Here is a 16,283-nt window from a genome sequence, read left to right on the forward strand (position 1 = left end):
AAGGTGTATATTCATTATTATTATTATTATTATTATTATTATTATTATTATTATTATTATTATTATTATTATTATTATTATTATTATTATTATTATTATTATTATTATTGGTTTTGGTTTTTGGTTTATGGGGCTTAACGTCCCAAAGCGATTCAGGCTATGAGGGACGCCGTAGTGAAGGCCTCCGGAAATTTCGACCACCTGGGGTTCTTTTACGTGCACTGACATCGCACAGCACATGGGCCTCTAGAATTTCGCCTCCACCGAAATTCGACCGCCACGGCCGGGATCGAACCCCGCGTCTTTCGGGTCAGCAGCCGAGCTCCATAACCAATCAGGCATCGCGGCTATTATTATTATTATTATTATTATTATTATTATTATTATTATTATTGTTATTGTTATTGTCGTTGTTGTTGTTGTTGTTGTTGTTGTTGTTGTTGTTGTTGTTGTTGTTGTTGTTGTTGTTGTTGTTGTTGTTGTTGTTGTTGTTGTTGTTGTTGTTACTACAGCCAGCGCATATATTGATGTTTGAGGCTTGTTTTGTATTTGGTTACTGTTATATATGCAGCTGCACGATGAATGACACATTGTTCCTCGGAACTTCTCTGATAAAGACGTTGATTGACTCCCTGATTGGTTGTTTCTTCGGTTGATTATTGAACAGACGATGTTGTCACAAGTTTCTGCCTTTCGAATAGCTGCAGCTTCTTGAAATAGCTCACAGTGCCGTTTGCAAAGGCTGGGACTTTGACTACCTATAGAAAAACCACTCATATGCCGTGTTAGGTAATTCATTCATATTTGCGGCATGTCGTACAAGGGCGTATTGCTTGGCTCAAGTGCAAATTTTCTACTTGTGTACGTTTCCTACACAAATGTTGAACCGAAATTTTAAATGATGTCACATATGCATTTGATGGCTTAATCAAACCTTAACAGGCGCTGCGCCAGCAAACGCCAGAAAAAAAAAAGGGGGGGGGGGGGGGAATCAGGCTATTTCAAAGCACGTACGGTAAACTACACGCTGTCAATATTAACAAGTAATCGCTGTCTGCAAGGCCTTTTGTCTCGCAAGTGTCGCGCCTGACTGCGAATGCTTGCTCGAAAACTTTACGAGTCATGAAAGCTCATTCAGCCTTTCATTCAGCGAAGCGTTTTTTTGTGTGTGTGTCATTTTACAGAGCTGTCAATATAAGAGTAGTTTCACCAATTTCGCTTTTACGTCAGCGCCCTCATCCCTTTCGCATCCCGTCTGCATGCTCCGCTCATCCCAGCGTTGAACGTACGAGCGTAGGAAGACTCCTAGAAAGAGCGTAGGGGGAAAAAAAAGATAGACAGCTGGCAACTCGGGGACACGGCCGCCCTGCCGTGGTTGATCTCCACCCTCCAGTGAAGGCCAGTTTGGGCCACCAGATTTGAAATAAATGCTCTAATCCAGAGCGTGATGCAGAGTGCACTTCCCCACAGCCACGAATCCGCGGAATCAGTCATAGGCTACTGCGGCTGTTTGTGTTTGATCAGCAGTAGTTCGGAGGCAGTCATGGATGACGTCATCACCGCGGTAATCATTTCACTAACCAAATAGAGCTCATCACTCATTGCACCCTTAGGATTGGCCGCTGTGAGTTCTTTTGTTTTTTGACAGCGCCCACTTTATGTGTTTCGCTCTAATTAACGCGCCAGAACGTGTGCACACGTCGCAAAAGTAATTAAAAAGGCGATACGCCCGAAAGAACAAAGCCCGGAAACGCGACATTTATCGCTTAACATTCTACACCTTTGAAAAACCGGCCTGACTAACAACAGACCCGGAACGAATTAACTTGAAAGAAAACGAAGAGCGAAGAACAAATGTCTTCGCTCTTTGGAGAGCAAACTTTCGGGGACAAACCTTATACCTTGCTTAAGCGGTATTAACTAAAACAAAGGCCAAGGGAGGGGCGGGAGAGAGGGGAACATTTGCGCAGATTTAGTCGCTGGAACTGCGCCGGCGCCCAGCGCAAACAATGGCCTAAGGTACCAGCCACTCCATAACAGCAAGCGAGGAGTTCCTCACGCGGACGCGACGCAACTCGCCAACCGTTGGCCAGTGCTCCTGCTCCGCGAACTTGCTCGTTGCCTCCCATAATAACGGTTCCTGTTTGTTGTTTCCCCACTCAAACAAGCCGTTAGCATCCGGAATGAATGCGCCGACGGGCGAAAAAACTACGAATAAGGGGGGGAGGCTTAGGGCTAAGTCCTCCGCGAGCAGTGTATGCACATGGGTCCAACACAACAAATTATGGCTCCTAAGAACAACCGCGGCGTAGCGCGGTCTCTTTTATGTAAAGCACAGACGAGGCGCCCGTCGGCACAGAAATTGCCGATTGCATGAAATGCGCTCGTTCGCGAGTTGTACTTCTGCGACTATATTTCATCCGGACTGCTTGCGAGTGCCGCTACTATTTCATCGCTTATTGCGTGTGCTATGGCATTATACGGGCCGGCTTCAGTGCACGCTAGAACCGACGTGGCGAGCCGAGCTTGCGGGCAAAAAAAATAAGCAGGCCGATAATCGAGAACGCGAGCTCGAAGCCCACACTTTCGCGGCAAGCGCGGCTAGTGTCTATGTACATTCGGAGATTCCGGACTAAAGCTGGCGCACAATCACCTCAGAGTGCGGCATAAAGGCCTTTTTTCTGCCTACACTGTAACGCTATCGTTGGGTTCTCAACGGACACCTATTTGCGGGGAGAGAGACACACACACTGCATATTATCAAACGGTCCAGAAACAGCGAGATACGAAAAGAGGGGAGGTATCGAAGGGCAAGCAAGTGCTGTGGAAACGCAGCGATGTAGGATGAAGATAAGGCATACACACTGAACACGAATACGCCTGTATGCGAGTATAAAAGGCAGTAAGCTGTCCTCTAGAACACACCCATTTTATAAAAGGGAGTGAGCTAAAGGACAGCTTACTTCCTCTTTACTCCTTACCGCTTAGCGTGTAGAAGCAGGAATAAGAACTAAAGACCGACCAGTGATATTAATGCAGAGACGTGGGAGTTGCTAGCCAAGAGAAGATTTTCTGCAAACAAATATAAGGCTGATGAGCCAGTCATTCCGTTAACGAGTACGCCAACGAAAACCCGCGTTCAGCTGTAGTGCTTCATATGATTTCTCATAATGTTTTTAAGTAGCGTCAAAAAAGAGGCTGCGTGCTGGCGCTAAAATTAACTTGTCTCTTTAAGTTGCGTGTACGTACTCATTCAATCTGCATGATTAAAAAAAGCTATCTTAGATCTTGAATTTCAACAAAGCCCAGGCCAAAGCGCACACGCGCCTTAAATGGCAGAGGGAGGGGATGAACAGAAGGAGAAAGGAAACATTTGCAATCTCATGCAGGCGAAAGTTCGGTAGCACCGCCGCGGTCTCTTATGGGAGATAGTGCACAATAGACACCCAGAGTCCACGCTTTAAATGTGCGTTCAGAACAATGGTTTGTTCCGTAGGGGTGAAACAAAAACAAATACCAAACAGCCTTCAAAGTGGCCGGGCTCCGTTTGCACGGCACCAGCGAGACTGAACGTTTCTCGGCGCAAAACAGCGCTTTCTTCACAGCACTATATTGCTGTAAACCTCATAGCTAAACTAAACGGAACAAAATAAAAAAAAATAACAAGCATGCCTTCCTCGCTGTGCACAAAGTTTCGAAAAGTGTACGCACTAAACTTAATAATTATTCTGGCAAGCTGCAGTCCGACTGGCAGGAAAGTAATGAAGTACGTTGCGTTTTGCGGCTCCCCAAATTCCTAGGAATAAGACAGCTGAATTCTGTGCACAGTGGTTAGAGGGGGCTAAGTTCGGTGAAAGGACGAAAAAATAACAAAATAATATTGCCTCAGTTAGTTAGCGTGCAACGCACGAGAGCTTTTCGTGCAAAGACTATTCGGTGCTCAGACTCATTCCACTGTAGTGCCGTAGTAAAACACTGACAACTCTGGAATAAAATTCACTCGGGAACGGCTAACAAAAAAATTCAACTGGATGGCGAGTTTCTTCACACAAAGTGTGGGAACGCGAAGTGGAGGGCTGCAGCAATGCGGCCAAGCAAGCACCTGTTGCGTGCACAAAACTGAGATCATTCATTTGATGGAAGATGCTCGTGGAGAATTAAGCCACGTGCGTTTTTGGTCAAGGAATTGCTCGGTAAGGAAAACGGCCATAACTTTGTGAAAAATGGACGCGTTTCACTCCTTTGTTTCTAGCGCTAAGGATGGGAATAATGGTCCTGGAAAAAGTTATTACTCCGCAATCTCTGGGGAAGTTCTCTGTTCCAGCCGAAAGCCACCTGCATTCGAAAAACGTGTGCGCACGTGCGAATGTAAATAAGTCTTTTGAGATTAGCTGATTGGAGAACAATCGTTGCATTCAAGCGGACTAAGGAGTCGCGTTAATCAGGACGCAGGGAGTAATATAAAAAAAAATCAAGACAGGCACCGGTCACGTTTTCAGAACAAGTTGGGCAGGGTTAGCAAAAAAAAAAAGGCAGGCTCCCCGACAAGGACCGTTCAATCTTCTTCACATTGTCGGCACGAGTACGTGTTGTTTGTTATTAACCGCCATTGTGTCCTGTTTTTCTTTCATGCACTATCTCTATTGTGCAGGCTTTTATTTTCGGCGTTTAAATTTTCTGCAGCGCACTGTATACCCAGTGAGAAGCTTGGCGAGCAGGCGGCGGAGTTACGTACTGTCTGCTACACCCCCCCCCCCCCCCCCCCCCCCCGCAGTTACTTCCGGTAATAAATGCTGGTTAATTCCTCTTACTGTGCAGTTCTGCATAAACCGCGCTGCAAAGCTGCGGATCATACGCAAATATAAAGCAAAAACAGAGGTTTCGAGCCTTAATGGTTAAATTCTGTGCTTGATGGGAGCTGGAACCCGGCTTGGTTACGTTTATATATTGTTTTCTGCTTTACTGCAGGGATGAGATCCTAGTAAATTAGTAAAGTACAAGCTAGTCTTACGACAAGGTGATTTGTCTTTTTAGGATAGTTAATGTAGGTTGGGCTCTTTTGCATGAGCAAACAATTTTTTTACACAGGTAAACAGCAACTACGACAGCGATTCAGTATGTTCTATCTAAGGAATTTCTCCTTTTCAAGGAAGGTAACTTAGTGTGGTACTAAATTATTCGATATGAATCACAACTGCATTGCACCGCAAGAGTGGTAGGGAGGCTTTTTGAAAGTTTCTGTACGTTGCCAGTTAACCCAAAATTTTATGGCTCATGCAGCTAACACTAACGGCCAAGTCACTTCCAAAGGCACTGTAAGTGGTGTAAGAGAACTAAACTTTGTAAGTGTTTTGCAGTATGCACATGAGTACATGTATCCACCTTTTGAATCACTTTTAGACGCTCAGAAACTAGCCTAATTTTCTAGTTTTAATTATGCCATGACCGCACTTTCTAAGAATAGCGTTACATATTCTTACGATTTCCACAATATTAGCTGTATATCGAGCTGTATATCTCAAAGAAAAAGGTATGAACCTTAGCCAAACGCATAGTCTAGTAATTCTTCAGCATGTGTTTAAACGAATCATGCAGCATTCATGCTTCGCGGTACTCTAAGGAAACGTGACTAAAATGTACAATTTTACTGAGTAAAATAGTGTTTTATGCAGACTAGCGAACAGTGATCAACACAGAAAAAATTATTTTCGTAATTGTTATACAGGATAAATCACCTCTGAGTTTATCACATGCTTTAAAGAAAGAACGCCGTCCTTAATGCAGTTAACGAATACACATGAAAAAGGCTCACTATTCACCACTGACATAGGCTGGAACGTGCGCGGAGAAAAGGTAGCCTCAAATAAATTACTGCACCGAATAAATTACTGCTAGAACGAACAATTTTCCTTTTTACTAACCGGATGATATAGCTCGCTTGCGACAGACATGACGAATGACAACATATATATAGCCTGGTTCCACACACTAACGACAAAAAAAAATGCAGCAAAAGTTTCCTCAATTTTTCTGCAACCGCCTTGTGCGCGCTGATTCATCTGCTGAATTTCTTAGAAGCGCTTGCCTCGCAAACCTGGATAATGCCAAATGTGAAGCTATTCGATTTTCATTATTTAGACCAATATGCTCTTTCTGAATTACGACGCTTTCGTTAACTCAACAGTAGCTGAGCTACATGACCAACCGATGTGACACTGGAAAAAAAATATTGCACAATCACTATAGTGTTCTGTGTTCCACTTTCTATGAAATGCGAAGGAACAGAACCCTTTTAACCGTGCACTGCTGGTCAGCCTACAATGCAAGAAAAAAAATGCACTAGGTACTTAGAGCAAGCTGTCCTAATACAAATTCAGACCATGTTTTACAAATTCAGAAATTAATCAGCACTCTTTATTGTGCATCAATGCCACCATATTGCCCAGTCTTAGCACTGGCCTGGCGCTGACTGTCCCTTGGCGTGCTTACCCTCTCCTCTCCCCCCCCCCCTCCCCCAAATGGCCTTGTATATAAACCCATTTTGCTCACCCCATAAATATAGCGTTTAACAAAGTAATATAAACCCATTTTTTTTTTGTTTCAGTGAAGTCTACTCCCACGGATTTAAAACAGAAACTGCACCAGTGAACTGTACTCGGAAACATAAAATAAGCTATCACATTTGAAAGACGCTGTCCATCAAGAGTGTTTGTAGCTATTGCATATATAAGCAACCTTGAGGAAATGTGGTAAAAATTTGCAAGGTATTTCGTTGAAGTCATTTACTTTGCATTAAGATAAGGCGTTGACGTGAGTTTCGATGACCGAGACAGTTTACGTTTAGCCCATGAGCACCGCCGAAGTTCTCGCAGTTTTCATTACGAGGAACTATAGTTAGTACAACCAGTAAAGACAATTTGAAACCTCCGCGAAAAGATAAGCTCCACTAATTGCATTGTCGGTGCCTATCGCATAAAGAGCAACTGAAAACTTACTCGCGATTAATTCGCCTCGCCTTGCGCTCAAGTTTGTGATCGCTTATTTTTTCTTTAATCGTATTTTTGTCTGACAACTTCTCAGCAACCCGTCATTCTTCCCCAATTCCTGATCTCCTGATCCCAGGGACAGCAAGGTTCATCCTTGAGCTCTGTTCACCTCTTTCCAAACCGCCCGGATGAAAACATCAGATTTTTGTAAAAAACAATGCCTCTCAGCCGGAGGGCTTCGCCGCTTGACAGCAGAGTCCTTGGGCAGATCAGGAGCTCAAAATAGCGTCTCAGCGGATCACTGCGTCAAGGGACGATTGGCGCGTTACTGTGCCTCCTTATAACGCGGCAGCAGGGATTGGCAGCCCGATTTCAACGACGACTCTTCGTCGGGCAAACATAAAAGGGACGATGACGCAGCCACTTTCCTCTTTCGTTTCCTCCGTTCTATTTCCCTCTTTCGTTACTCTCCTTCTTTTCTCTTCTTTTCGTAACCGCGCAACAGCGCGAGAAACAGCAGCTCCGCTAAATTGCGAAACTGGATTTCGCGCAGCGTCGGTGTCTGTTTATCTAGCTTCCTCGGTATCGATCTGCGAGCCTAAGGGCAAAGAAGTTGTTGCTATCAGGACGTTGCACAGAATTGGAAAAGCAGTTACATCGAACCACCGGATTTGTTCTTTCGTATTTGCGAGAGATTACACAACACCAAGGAAAAGTGTCGTGCAACGCTGCGAAAGCTTTATTTATAGGCACCCCTACGTTTCCGCCTCTGCAGTTACAAAGCTACAAAGAAATTAAGGGAGAAGGCAGCCCGAAATCACACGGAAAGACATGAAAGAGGAAAAGAAGGCAGATATTAGAGCACGTATAAGAAAAATAAGACGAACAACAAGATATTGGAGACTGCAGTAAAATACGGCATATATCGCACGTGTCCCTCCGCTCTGCGTTGCGCCTGATTGCGCGGCTGAATAATTTACCACGGAGGCTAGAGGAGGCCGAGTTAGTTGTCTACTAGGCATGAGCTTTAACGCTAGTTCTCACGCCGCGCACTTCGGAATCGGTGAGCCTACACATCGAAAGTAAACCCTGTATCTTTGCTGCAGGGCCAAGCGATGCTGGGAAGAAAGCGGTCATTTGCTGATTAGCGAAAGGTAAGTGTTCTGCGGAGAAGCAATTTCATCGACCCGTACGTACACTTCACAGGTCGTTACGAGAGGGATCATCAGTCCCGCTTTCTGTTTTTGGCTACTCCCGAAGATCGATCCAATGCAGCTATACTTCAGACGAACACGACGTTAAAACAGCTATCACCTGCTCTGAATTACCGCTAGACGATTCGATCGGATTCACTAGCGAAAGGCGCGCCACATACGAGCCAGGGTATCTAGAGGAACGCTAGGTTCGTGCAGAAAGACCTGCTGCCCGCCGTGAATGGGGCTGTTTTTGCCGACCAACTCTGGGAAGCAGACTAGTGCGGCAGCACGCAAGAGCCGCACTGACTGCACGAAAACGCAAGGCAAAAACATCGACAACAGCGCCATGCAGCGAAAAGGACGGACAGAAGCGGAGGGGCTTTGCCGCCATCCGGACTCTTCGATTCGGCGTCGTTATTTCGACGCAGCACCACGAGCGCTGCGTCGAAATAACGACGGCGGACTTTGTTTCTGCATCGTTGAAAGAGTAAACATCCCAGAATGTCAAAGGAACAGCTATTTGAGGTTACACCCGTGCCAACAGCAAAATAAAACAGAACAAAACAAAAACATAGGCTTTCTACGCGAATTAGTGTCTGTGGAAGAGTGCGATCGCACGTGTCATTGCGTCTCAGTGGGCGACGCGCAGCCACGCTTTGGGTGGCGCTGCACGGATTTAATGAGAAAAGAGTATGGACAGAGGCAAAGCAGGAAACGGATATTGGGGCCCGTCGGGCCGGCCAGCATTGCGGAGGCGTTCTCCCTTTCGGAGCTTAACGAACCGAGCAGCTGTGCTCTTTTTCTCGACTTTTAGGCGGCTAGAGTCCCAATGATGGAGGGAGGGAGGGGCCGCTGCACCACTCTCTTTGACGTACGGCCCTCGGCGGGGCCCCGCCGCCAATTGGGACGTGGTGTGCGCGCCCGAAACAGGGAATGGCGCCAGCAAAGTTCCATACCTGTACCGAGAATATTTGTTGGCGCCCGCTTCTTGTCCGGATGTTTATTTCATTCCACCCAGCTTTCAGTGTACAACTGTTTTACTCGCTTGCTTTTATTGCGCACTCTTTCCGTAGCTCGGGACCGCACATTTGTCTTCTTGCGGGCCCGTTCATGTCTGGCCCAGCGTCGTAAACATAAAGTCCAGCACAGCGATTTTTCCTGTATGAGTTGATAAGCCTTCAAGCACACAGTGCGCAAGCGGGAGAGACTCGGGATGGAAGTTGGGAGAGAGAGAAAGAGAAGGAGAGAGAAGTTGTTAGAGCTTTGTGCTACACCTGGGATTCATTTTCCTCTGTTCTCTCGGTAAGTGGGCATTTTTTTATTTGTTAGCACTGTTTTCATGATTTCCGCTTTTCATTTCTTTTTTTTTAGACACGAAGCCAGGCCCGTTCATTCAGCCTGATGCGCCTGAGTACTTGATTTTTTTTTAAATGCGCGCGCGTTTCTTTACTTCTTTGCTGGAACTGCTTTCCACATAGCGTTTTCCCCGTTTATTCTTCGGGCCCCAATTTCTTTCCTATGTGCTTTTTTTTCCTTTTTTCCCCGTGCATAGTTATTCAGAAACTCAGAAACTGAAAGAGAAGAAAGAATAAATAAAGCGACTCATAAGGCTGACGGGCTATGTCCGAGACATATCTCCATCCATTCTCTAGTTGGCTGCTTTATTAATAAGTGGGTGCATATTTCTCTTGCCGTCGTACCCTACTTTGGCGCCATCGTATAATTTGGTCATAACAATTTTCCGAATACAAACGACCTTTACCCATCTTCTTCCACGACGGCCGAATTTGTTTTCACTCTCAATTCCCTGATTGCTCTTGATGGAAACACGGCTTTAAAAAGCGTCCATGAAAAGACTTCGCGTGTATGCATTAAGCTCCGGGAGAAGCTCCGGAGCGGTTAAGAGCACTGTCACGCGAAATAGAAGAAGAGACGAAGCCAATTTTCGTCTGTCGGGTAATTTGCATACGGATATATTGCCGTTAAAGTAAAAAAAAATAAGTAGAAAGAAGAAATAAGCAGCGATGCACGCGACCGAGAGAAACGGACCAGCGGCTCGTGAGCTCGTGATAAAATGGACGGGAGTCCTGCGCATTTCTCGCTGCGGAAAACGTCAGACAGCGAGAGCGTCTTCAATCATGAGATGTCGTCGCTTACTCTGCTTCGCGTCCCTCTTCTCACAGTTGGTTGTCGGAGTAAAGCGGTGACGCTTAGAATAACTACCTGGTGCGCCACGGATCGTTTCACTCTGGACTCAACTAAAGGGCGGCTGTTGTCGATGCCTACGAGTTTCCACTCTGCTGGTTCAATTTCCACAGAACGTTGTCAGCATATCTCGACTGGTTACGAGTTGTCGGCGCCGTAAGACCTCAGAGCGACGATCATCATTCGGCATTGAAATATCTCTTCCTGCGCTTGTGACGACCTCGACCTCTTTGAGCGCATTGAAGGCCACAGTTTCATCACTGATCGCCATCTTATTTCCATAGTGGCGATGGGATGAGAGGGGGCAATTTTTTACCACAACCATCTTCTCCTCTTTATAGTTGTCTTCATTATGCTGCCCTCACACGCACTTCTTTTGTTTCTTGGCGAATGTCCCGTGTTTTCGTAATGCCTTTGCTAAAGGAAAGACAGAAGAGGGAAAAACAAAGACTGAAGAGATCTCATCGCATTTCCGGAAACAAAAGGAACGCAAAGAGAAAAGTTTTTACTAATCAAAGGTTAAGACGCCACTCTTAGAATTATACTTTACCTTGAAGGGTGTAAGTCGCCAGCACCATCGGCCGACCTGTCGTATCCGCCACATCCTCAAGGCGCACCATCACTTCGTCCAAAGACAAAAAAAAAGATAATTTTATGGATAAGTTGATAGGAATGCAAGCTGTGTTTCTTCGCTTCCCGCTCTCCTGTTTAAAAAATTACAAATCCGTAAATTATACGCACACGTGGAAATACGGGAGAGCTTTTCACGTAGAATGGGATTTCTTTAGTCATATAACAGCCCACTTCGATGGATGCCGACACCGCGCGCACAGCAGTAGACACACTTTGTTTAGATTGCTTGACCTCAGGTCGCTGCTTTCGCATGTAGCAAGCAGCAAACTGCGCTCGTGCCTTTAAACATTTAGAGTCGCCGCAGTGAACAGCACAGGTATACGCACTCTCGCGCGCTCGGCGGATGGCCTTCGCACGGGCATTCGTCTGAGGCTGCGTGCGACCGCTCCCGCCTGAATATTTCACGTACATGATGGGGAAGAACCGCCCGCGCAGCTCGCATCTAGAAGAGTCACAGTAGTCGCATATGCACGACAAGAGGGCGCTTCAGGACCCCGAATTTAGAACTGCGCACGCGCTGGGCGCACTAGTGGACGGAGTCGGCAAGCCCGTTTACATTATAGACGGAGGGAGGAAGAAAAAGTGGAAGAATGTAGCCGCGCTTCATTGGGACGCTGCACGCGTCCTGCTCTTCAGGAAGCAGCCGAGTTAAGCTCTATTTTTTTCCCCTTTCCGCTGAGGACGTTATGCATCCGGCGAAGGATAACAGTAAGTAGGCCAGCATGCCTTTCACCCTCACCGCTGAGATCGCCTTCTGCCGTCCCATGAAAAGGCAGGGACCTTTCGGAGTTCCATCTCAAGAGCGGCAACTGCCTGCTTACTAAGAGACGGCAGCAACTAAATACGGTCCGGTGTGCTCATGAAAGAGAGCGGAAAGTCCTGAGCTGCGTGTCGTAGAAAACACCACTGCGCTGTACTTAAGCGACATTAAGTGTTGATCATTGCACGGCATTTGCATCTAAAATAATTTGTGCCCCCCCCCCCCTCCCTGCCTCCTTTTTCTGTGTCTGTTATAATTATTTTTTTCTAACTTCTAAAAACGCTACGTGCCAGGTAAAAACATGAAGGAAGACGAAGTCTAACTTTGGTTAGAAGGAGCTGCATTGCTACAATGAAGGTTCTCAGCACGCACGCACAAAACGCAAGCATACTAAATGGTAGTCGTGCTGAGTAGATAACGCCGGCAAAATTGAATCGCAATTCGTTGACGACCTCCAAAGGTCACCCCCGTTTCCAGGCATATGGCTCCTGGCTATGTTGACAACACACAGGCATATTGGAGGTTATGACCGGATAGGTGCGGTAGTGTGACCCAACAACGTAGCATTTTCTTTGCGATACCAGTTAATCCATTGCTAGCGGCATATCCACTACTGGCGCCGCAAGTGTCGGAGACTTAAGATGCGGCGACTGCTGTATGCAAAAAAAAAAAAAGATTCTTTCACCAGCCGCAAAGAAAAAAAAATCTTTCATCAATCGTTCCTTCTTTCTTCGTAGTTGCTACTGAGCAGTTCGTGTCGGCCGCACTTTGAGTCAAGAAAAAAAAGTCCACGGATGCACTTCAAGCCTGCTTCCAGATACAAAAAGATGTCAAAGCTCCATAAAGAAATGTACTTCAGTAGAGTTAGTTCTTGGGCTAGTTGGTATTCTTGATTGAAGCTCATATTTTTTTTTTGCGCAACGGCACACAGCCAAAGAAAGGAAGAAGGAAGAGAAGAAGGACGAACGGCTGTGTGCCGTTGCGCAAAAAAATATGATCTCCATAAAGAAAACAGCTGCAAGAGAAGATAGCTTACAGCTGAAAAAAAAACTGTAGAAAGCGTAAACTGACCCAGGCCAAGAAGACCTCTGAAGAAACAGAGCCCCAGAGCCCCCTTTTTTACGGAAACTAAAATATAAGGAAATAAAAGTAAAGCAATACCGCGAGTATAATTCGCGAGTGAGAAAATTCACGCCCACAATGAAACACTTATGCGCAAACAGTGAACGAGTTGCACAAGGACGGAGGGGAGCTCTTCAAGCGCGGTTTCTCTGGCACGCACACAAGACGGATAGTGATGGAGGAGGCGGCGTTGATATATGGCCGGCGGAAGGTGGGGTGCCGAGACCCGTCATTCGGGCCGGCAGAGATCGCGCCGCTTTTCGCCCGGCGACGATAATGGCTGCTGCCGACGACGACGCCGCGTTACGAAGGAAGAAAGGGGAGGACGGACGGGGATTTGAGGGTCGTTAGGGCACGAATGGCTACACGGGCCGCGCGGACGGACACGCGGGACACTTGCGACCAAGTAAGCTTTGCATACCAATGTGTTCCGGTGTGTTTGTTTAGTTGGTTTTTTCGACCATCACGCACAACGGAGAATTGAGAGCGGAGTGAATGAAGGGTGAAGCAAACTCATGGCAATTACATGTCGCACATTGAGAGAGAGAAGGAGAGAGAAAGACGAGCTAATTGCATTTGGAAGAATTACAGGCAGGGCAAAAATGAATCAATAAGTTGACGGCAAAAAAAGGGCCCCTTGAAACAAGCTTTTACATCACGCGGATTCAATCCCGGCCACGGAGGGCGAATTTCGATGGAGACGAAATTCTAGAGGCCCGTGTACTGTGCGATGTCAATGCCCGTTAAGGAACGCCAGGTGGTCGAAATTTCCGGAGCCCTTCACTATACGGCGTCCCTCATAGTCTCAGCCGCTTTGGAACGTTAAACCCCCATAAACTATAAACCATAAACTCTCACAGATAAACGAGCTTAGAATAATATTAACTGCCAGACTTTCAGTCCCCCACCGGGAAAATAAGTGAGAGAGGTGTTCCCGTCCATTCCTCTCCTCCCCCCTCTGCCTCAGCACCTGACAACGGCGACACAACGGCCAACTTGCATCCCCCTATCACGCAGGGCGCTTTCGGAATAGCCAGCATCCAGGGACATCTGGCGCAACATTCTTAATTTACCAACGGCTGAACGCTGCATGTCTCGGTCAGCACATGTTTCAACGTCAACGATGTCGCCGGCTGAAGCGCCGTTCATCTCGGGCAAGGTCCGCTGTAGAGTTAATGCTGAAAAAAAAAAATGAAAGAGGCGTACAGGTGCCACCTCGAGCGGCGCGTTTGAATTAAAAAAGAACAGAACGATTACAAAACGCAGAAAAAAAAAACAAGCGCAGAAATGACTTGCCGAACGAATGAAATGAATTCACAAACAGTGACAGAGCTGAATTCACGGCACTTCCTCCCCCCCCCCCCCACAACACACACACAAAAAAGCCCGAGATTTAGATACTAATCAGCTCTGATAAATATGCTTGTGAAAAGTCTGGAATGAGCATTCGCTAGCTCATGCAGCACGCGCAAAAAGCCACTCATCGGCATTCCAGTTGAATTATCCAAAGTGCGTGATTCCAGTATGGGAGCCAGAGTCACTAACAAGGAGCCATGACTTCTTTCTTCTTTGTTTTCTCTTTTGTATGTGTGTGTTTGTGTGTGAACTGCTAGGAAGGCTGGGGAAGATGCTGAACTTTGGAGATGCCTGGTCCCCGTCACGCCCATATTAGTGTTACGTGCCTTCTAAATCACTGCTAAAGCCGTCGGAATACCCTCAGTGCTTACACTTTTCATTCCAGTACAGCGCAGATTCTAAACACGAAAGGACTGGAAAGAGAGTAAGCTGTCTTCTAGGGCACTCTCTTTACGGGGCAGGGAATGCTGCCCAAGTACTGGGGTAGACTTGCGAAGTTTTTGCACTTACGACGATTCTAACCAAGGTTTCTACCAACTCTATTAGCTCACATCAAACACTACGCTGCCACGTTTAAAAGCCTCCTGCTATTGCTAACAGCATCGAGTTACTATTCTTTACAGAGGTTAGATTGGGGCTAAAGAAAAAACAATTGCCCTGCCCGCACCGTTTTGCGACACAACGGGCTACTATGCTTTACAGTAAGAATACACCTCCATTGCCAACACTACGCATTCCGCATATTTAGTGCTCGAAATCAACTCCGAAACTTTGGCAGCACACTCTGGCCCTAAGAGAGAGTGCCCTAGAGGACAGCTTACTCCTCTTTTAACTCCAATATAGGCTTATTCACGCTTAGAGTGTATATGCCACGATAAGCGCACATTAGCTGCTTCGCAGCGGAGACGTCATTATTTCATTTCCTACTCATTTCTTCTTGCGGTCCTGCTGCGAGCTCATCCCATAAACTGCGGCAGCCATGACCTCCAGACACCTTTTCACCTTCAAGTCAAGCGGCAGCCAATCTACAAGGCGTGCATTGCTGAGTCAGCAGCGGCGCTGAGGCGAGATTTGGCGCCCTCGCGTCTGCCTTCCTTCGGCAGCCAGCAATGACGCGCAGAGAAATGGGCGCGAGCAAATTGAATCGACCACGTGACACAGGGCGAGCCCCCGACCACCTCCGACGTCTCCGCTCGGCGCATCCAAAACTCCCCCTTTTCCGCCTGTTTGGGCCGGAAACTCCCCTGAAACTCAGTCCTTCCTCCTTTCTTCCCTCTATCCCAAACCACCAACCGTCTCCTTATCGTACCTGGCGCACACGAGCGGCATCGATCAAACAGGTGCTGTCAGCAGCAGCCACTCCTCTCCCCATCCGAACGACACCGGCGGCGGTGTCCGCGACTCCGGGGCTGCCGTACCCGCACAAGCTACCTCCCGCCGTTTTGCTGGCGGCGTCTCGTTTTGCGTTTGCTCTTTAAACCTTCCCCCGAATCGCTCATACAGTTTCTGCCGCGCGTCGCTTCCAGGTTATTTTTTTCTTCTGTCTATTACGAGCACGTACCACTTTGCCCAAACTTTGTCCTCGGGCACTCGATCAGTTCCTTTACTTTCTTCCGATACTTTTTATCACTTGATCCCATCGACCTATCAAATTTCTCTTCCAGAACTCTCTTCTCACTGTCCCAATACTCTCGAACATTTTTTTTTACAACGATTGTTCACAATTTTTATTTATTACGCGTCGCTTAGAGATTTTGCTTAGACACAAAGAACAAAAGGACTTGAATTGCAAATTCAAAGCGCTGCCTTGCTTATCGGCGAACATATTTGGACTCATACAACTGACTATGCAGTGCTTGTTGTCTTTCTAGCCAAGGTTGATTAGAACAGCCCTTAGAACATTTAGAAGAAGTGAATGCGTTCTACGAAGAGAGCAAATTAGGTAAAGGTTGCAACCTAACCAAAAATATTTCATTAGAAATTGTGGGGACCTGCCCTGCAGCCCCCTGAGTTTGCTTAGCCGCG

The 16,283-nt window shown here is 46.7% G+C and overlaps 1 protein-coding gene across 7 annotated transcripts in view; it reads right to left on the bottom strand.

Moving 5' to 3' along the window:
- CASK (peripheral plasma membrane protein CASK) overlaps positions 1–16,283 on the bottom strand; it is a 663,473-nt gene that overhangs the window by 296,652 nt on the left and 350,538 nt on the right. The gene's annotated exons all lie outside the window — the stretch shown is intronic.

The sequence above is a fragment of the Amblyomma americanum genome, chromosome 3 (genome assembly GCF_052857255.1).
Source record: "Amblyomma americanum isolate KBUSLIRL-KWMA chromosome 3, ASM5285725v1, whole genome shotgun sequence".
NCBI lineage: Eukaryota > Metazoa > Arthropoda > Arachnida > Ixodida > Ixodidae > Amblyomma > Amblyomma americanum.